Raw genomic sequence first — 6,850 nt, forward strand, 5'->3', positions numbered from 1 at the left:
TACAGCAACTTCGACCAGCCTTGAAGAGGAGTGGGACAACATTCCACAGGCCACAATCAACAGACTGATCAACTCTATGCCAAGGAGATGTGTTGCATCGCATGAGGCTAATGGTGGTCACACCAGATACTGACTGGTTTTCTGATCCACGCCCCTACCCTTTTCTTTAAAGGTATCTGTGACCAACAGATGCATATCTGTAAGGCCTAATTTATTTATTTAAATTGACTGATTTTCTTATATGAACTGTAACTCATTCAAATCTTTAAAATTGTTGCATGTTGCGTTTATATTTGTGTTCAGTATATAATATGCATTGTAATATAAAACAAACAGGTTTTCCTCCCTGGATTATCCCTGCTGTTTATGGCTTTTCACTTAATTCTTCTGTCATTTATATATTAAATGTACAGTTGAAGTCGGAAGTTTTCATACACTTAGGTTGGAGTAATTAAAACTCGTTTTTCAACCACTCCACAAATTTCTTGTTAAGAAACTGTAGTTTTGGCAAGTCGGTTAGGACATCTACTTTGTGCATGACACAAGTCATTTTTCCAACAATTGTTTAAAGAAAGATTATTTCTATAACGGTCTTCTTCCTCCTCTGATGAGGAGTAGTGGGAAGGATCGGAGGACCAATGCGCAGCGTGGTAAGTGTTCATGATTCTTTTAATAGAACACAGAAAAATACAAAATAACAACGTGAAATAACAAAAACCCGAAACAGTTCCGTGGGGAACACACAGGCACAGAAAATAATCACCCACAAATCAAGGGTGAAAATAGGATGCCTAAGTATGGTTCTCAATCAGGGACAACGATTGACAGCTGCCTCTGATTGAGAACCATACCAGGCCAAACACAGGAATACCAACTCATAGAAAAACAAACATAGACAACCCACCCAACTCACGCCCTGACCATACTAAAACAAACACATCTTTACCCGCCTCCGTGGCCTCTTTAGAGCCGCAGACCTTGGACTGGGGACCCTAGCAACGAGTCCCGAATGGACGGGAGATTCCGGCAGCACCGGACGGAAGACTCTGGCAGCTCAGGACAGACGGGCGACTCTGGCAGCTCAGGACAGACGGGTGACTCTGGCAGCTCAGGACAGACGGGCGACTCTGGCAGCTCAGGACAGACGGGCGACTCTGGCAGCTCAGGACAGACAGGTGACCCTGGCAGCGCTGGACAGGAGGGAGACTCTGGCAGCGCTGGACAGGCGGGAGCACCTGTAGGGAGGAGACAGAGAGACAGCCTGGTGCGGGGGGCTGCCACCGGAGGGCTGGTGTGTGGAGGAGGCACCGGATAGACCGGACCGTGGAGGCGCACTGGAGGTCTTGAGCACCCAGCCTGTACAACCCTACCTGGCTGGATACTCCCCGTAGCCAGGCCAGTGCGGCGAGGTGGAAATGACCACACTGGGCTGTGCTGGCGAACCGGGGACACCATGCGTAGGGCTGGTGCCATGTACCCCAGCCCGGGGAGACGGACTGGAGACCAGATGCGCTGAGCCGGCTTCGTGGCACCTGGCTCGATGCCCACTCTAGCCCGGCTAATACGAGGCGCTGCGATGTAACGCACCGGGCTATACCTGCGCACCGGGGACACCGTGCGCCTCACGGCATAACACGGTGCCTGCCTGGTCCACCTCTCTCCACGGTAAGCACGGGGAGTTGGCTCAGGTCTCCTACATGACTTCACCACACTCCCCGTGTGCCTCCCCCCAAGAAATTTTTGGGGCTGCCTCTCGGGCTTCCTTGATGGCCGTGCCAACTCCATTCACTGGTATCCCTCCTCGCACTGTTCCAGAGAATCCCAGGCGGGCTCCGGCACTCTCCCTGGGTCGACCGACCACCTTTCTATCTCGTCCCATGTTGTCACCTGCTCCAGATAGCGCTGCTCCTTACCACGCTGCTTGGTCCTTTGGTGGTGGGTGATTCTGTAATGGTCTTCTTCCTCCTCTGACGAGGAGTAATAGGATACCTGTGGATGTATTTCAAGGCCTATCTTCAAACTCAGTGCCTCTTTGCTTGACATCATGGGAAAATCAAAATAAATCAGCCAAGACCTCAGAAAATAAATTGTAGACCTCCACAAGCCTGGTTCATCCTTGGGCGCAATTTCCTAACGCCTGAAGGTACCACGTTCATCTGTACAAACAATAGTACGCAAGTATAAACACCATGGGACCATCAGCCGTCATGCCGCTCAGGAACGAGACCCGTTCTGTTTCCTAGAGATGAACGTACTTTGGTGGAAAAAGTGCAAATCAATCCCAGAACAAAAGCAAAGGACCTTGTGAAGACGCTGGAGGAAACAGGTACAAAAGTATCTATATCCACAGTAAAACGAGTCCTATATCGACGTAACCTGAAAGGCTGCTCAGCAAGGAAGAAGCCACTGCTCCAAAACCACCACAAAAAAGCCAGACTACGGTTTGCAACTGCACATGGGGACAAAGATTGTACTTTTTGGAGAAATGTCCTCTGGTCTGATGAAACAAAAATAAAACTGCTTGGCCATAATGACAATTGTTGTGTTTGGAGGAAAAAGGGGGAGGCTTGTAAGCCGAAGAACACCCTCCCAACCGTGAAGCACGGTGGTGAAAGCATCATGTTGTGGGGTTGCCTTGCTGCAGGAGGGTCTGGTGCACTTCACAAAATAGATGGCATCATGAGGTAGGAACATTATGTGGATATATTGAAGCAACATCTCAAGACATCAGTCAGGAAGTTGAAGCTTGGTCGCAGATGGGTCTTCCAAATGGACAATGACCCAAAGCATACTTCCAAAGAAGTGGCAGAAATGGCTTAAGAACAACAAAGTCAAGGTACTGGAGTGGCCATCACAAAGCCCTAACCTCAATCCTATAGAACATTTGTGGGCAGAACTGAAAAAGTGTGTGCGAGCAAGGAGGCTTACAAACCTGACTCAGTTACACCAGCTCTGTCAGGAGGGGCCAACATTCACCCAACTTATTGTGGGAAGCTTGTGGAAACATTTGACCCAAGTTATACAATTTAAAGGCAATGCTACCAAATACTAATTGAGTGTATGTAAAGTTCTGACCCACTGGGAATGTGATGAAAGAAATAAAAGCTGAAATAAATAATTCTCTCTACTATTATTCTGACATTTCACATTCTTAAAATTAAGTGGTGATCCTAACTGACCTAAGATAGGGAATTTTTACTAGGATTAAATGTCAGGACTTGTGAAAAACTGAGTTTAAATGTATTTGGCTAAGGTGTATGTAAACTTCCGACGTCAACTGTATATTGTCTTCCAAGGAAGGAACTACCCTAAGTTTATCAAAGCCTAATACAATAAAGCATACCATTGTTGATGCTAAAAGATACAGAGATGTCTCAAAAGACACAAACAGGAAGAGACAGAGAGAGAGAGAGAGAATGAGGACAGAACATTCAACACAAAATATGCTGTGAAAAGTGTTAAACAGGGTTTCATTCTTCAGTGTACATGATATACGTAATATAGTGTGTCTAACTATTATTATTGTACTTTAGTTGGTATGATACCATATTATGTTCTCTGTGTGTGTTCTTACCGGCAGGCAGGCTCTCTCTGCAGACTTGGACATACTGTTCATGTTAATAATCTTCTTCAGGATTGGTGGGTCCCCTGCGGGACGGTTGGGCTAATGTAGGCTAATGCGATTAGCATGAGGTTGTAAGTAGCAAGAACATTTCCCAGGACATAGACATATCTGATATTGGCAGAAAGCTTAAATTCTTGTTAATCTAACTGCACTGTCCAATTTACAGTAGCTATACCATATAGCATGGTAGCTATACCATGCTATACCATGCTAATACCATGCTATTGTTTGAGGAGAGTGCACATTATTAATAAACAAGTTAGGCATATTTTGGCAGTCTTGATACAACATTTTGAACAGAAATGGAATGGTTACTTGAATCAGTCTAAAACTTTGCACATACACTGCTGCCATTTAGTGGCCAAAATAAATGTCACCTGGGCTGGAATAATACATTATGGCCTTTCTCTTGCATTTCAAAGACGATGGTACAAAACAAATCGAATTTGTAAAAGAAAAATTATTTGTATTATCTTTTACCAGATACAGTGCCTTGCGAAGGTATTCGGCCCCCTTGAACTTTGCGACCTTTTGCCACATTTCAGGCTTCAAACATAAAGATATAAAACTGTATTTTTTTGTGAAGAATCAACAACAAGTGGGACACAATCATGAAGTGGAACAACATTTATTGGATATTTCAAACTTTTTTAACAAATCAAAAACTGAAAAATTGGGCGTGCAAAATTATTCAGCCCCTTTACTTTCAGTGCAGCAAACTCTCTCCAGAAGTTCAGTGAGGATCTCTGAATGATCCAATGTTGACCTAAATGACTAATGATGATAAATACAATCCACCTGTGTGTAATCAAGTCTCCGTATAAATGCACCTGCACTGTGATAGTCTCAGAGGTCCGTTAAAAGCGCAGAGAGCATCATGAAGAACAAGGAACACACCAGGCAGGTCTGAGATACTGTTGTGAAGAAGTTTAAAGCCGGATTTGGATACAAAAAGATTTCCCAAGCTTTAAACATCCCAAGGAGCACTGTGCATGCGATAATATTGAAATGGAAGGAGTATCAGACCACTGCAAATCTACCAAGACCTGGCCGTCCCTCTAAACTTTCAGCTCATACAAGGAGAAGACTGATCAGAGATGCAGCCAAGAGGCCCATGATCACTCTGGATGAACTGCAGAGATCTACAGCTGAGGTGGGAGACTCTGTCCATAGGACAACAATCAGTCGTATATTGCACAAATCTGGCCTTTATGGAAGAGTGGCAAGAAGAAAGCCATTTCTTAAAGATATCCATAAAAAGTGTTGTTTAAAGTTTGCCACAAGCCACCTGGGAGACACACCAAACATGTGGAAGAAGGTGCTCTGGTCAGATGAAACCAAAATTGGACTTTTTGGCAACAATGCAAAACGTTGTGTTTGGCGTAAAAGCAACACAGCTCATCACCCTGAATACACCATCCCCACTGTCAAACATGGTGGTGGCAGCATCATGGTTTGGGCCTGCTTTTCTTCAGCAGGGACAGGGAAGATGGTTAAAATTGATGGGAAGATGGATGGAGCCAAATACAGGCCCATTCTGGAAGAAAACCTGATGGAGTCTGCAAAAGACTTGAGACTGGGACGGAGATTTGTCTTCCAACAAGACAATGATCCAAAACATAAAGCAAAATCTACAATGGAATGGTTCAAAAATAAACATATCCAGGTGTTAGAATGGCCAAGTCAAAGTCCAGACCTGAATCCAATCGAGAATCTGTGGAAATAACTGAAAACTGCTGTTCACAAATGCTCTCCATCCAACCTCACTGAGCTCGAGCTGTTTTGCAAGGAGGAATGGGAAAAATTTCAGTCTCTCGATGTGCAAAACTGATAGAGACATACCCCAAGCGACTTACAGCTGTAATCGCAGCAAAAGGTGGCGCTACAATGTATTAACTTAAGGGGGCTGAATAATTTTGCACGCCCAATTTTTCAGTTTTTGATTTGTTAAAAAAGTTTGAAATATCCAATAAATGTCGTTCCACTTCATGATTGTGTCCCACTTCTTGTTGATTCTTCACAAAAAAAATACGGTTTTATATCTTTATGTTTGAAGCCTGAAATGTGGCAAAAGGTCGCAAAGTTCAAGGGGGCCGAATACTTTCGCAAGGCACTGTATATTGTTTTATATTCCCCTACATTAATTTAACATTTCTACAAACCTCAAAGTGTTTCCGTTTAAATGGTACCAAGAATATGCATATCCTTGCTTCAGGGCCTGAGCTACAGGCAGTTAGATTTGGGTATGTCATTTTAGGCAAAAATTGAAAAAAAGGGGCCAATCCTTAGCATGGGTCTGAAGAGACGCACTTTGTCAGAGAGAGTGAGAGATTTGAATTTGTATTGTACAAAACATATTCCAACCAGTTCACGGGCCTTTGGTGTAGATCGTCACTAGCCTCTATGCTCTCTCTGAGGAAATGACGTGACCTAACCTGTTCTTCACTCTTAGAACACATTTCTCCATGCAGAACCCTGGTAATGATTGATTGTACTATCGCACAGACATCAGAACCATGTTTGTTTTGATATAAACAGTAACACTTTGAAAGTTATCCATTAGCTTACATTGAAGTGTGATGTTTACATTGGATCACAGCATGTCTACTGCAAAATAATTACATGGATTTGGCATTAGTTAGCACGATATTCTATTCTTCAGAGTTATCTCAGCTCTATTCTATTCTAATCAAAAGACAGGAAACAGTCTCTTTATTAGCTAAAGATACAAAACAACGCAGGGCAGCAGTAGTGGAAAAAGTACCCAATTGTCATACTTGAGTAAAAGTAAAGATACCTTAATAGAAAATGACTCAAGTAAAAGTGAACGTCACCCAGTAAAATACTACTTGAGTAAAAGTCTAGAAGTATTTGGTTTTAAATATACTTAAGTATCAAAAGTATATGTAGTTGCTGAAACATACAAAAGTATCAAAAGTAAAAGTAATATTTTTTTATTTTTTTTTACAGATAGCCATGCTCACACCAACACTCAGACATAACTTACAAACAAAGCATTTGTGTTTAGTGAGTTCACCAGATCAGTGGCAGTAGGGATGACCAGGGATGTTCTCTGGATAAGTGTGAGAATTGGATAATATTCTGTCCTGCTAAGCATTCAAAATGCAACGAGTACTTTTGGGTGTCAGGGAAAATGTATGGCGTAAAAAGTACATTATTATTTTTAGGAATATTGTGAAGTAAAAGTTACAAAACTATCAATAG

The sequence above is a fragment of the Oncorhynchus tshawytscha genome, linkage group LG15 (genome assembly GCF_018296145.1).
Source record: "Oncorhynchus tshawytscha isolate Ot180627B linkage group LG15, Otsh_v2.0, whole genome shotgun sequence".
NCBI classification, from domain to species: domain Eukaryota; kingdom Metazoa; phylum Chordata; class Actinopteri; order Salmoniformes; family Salmonidae; genus Oncorhynchus; species Oncorhynchus tshawytscha.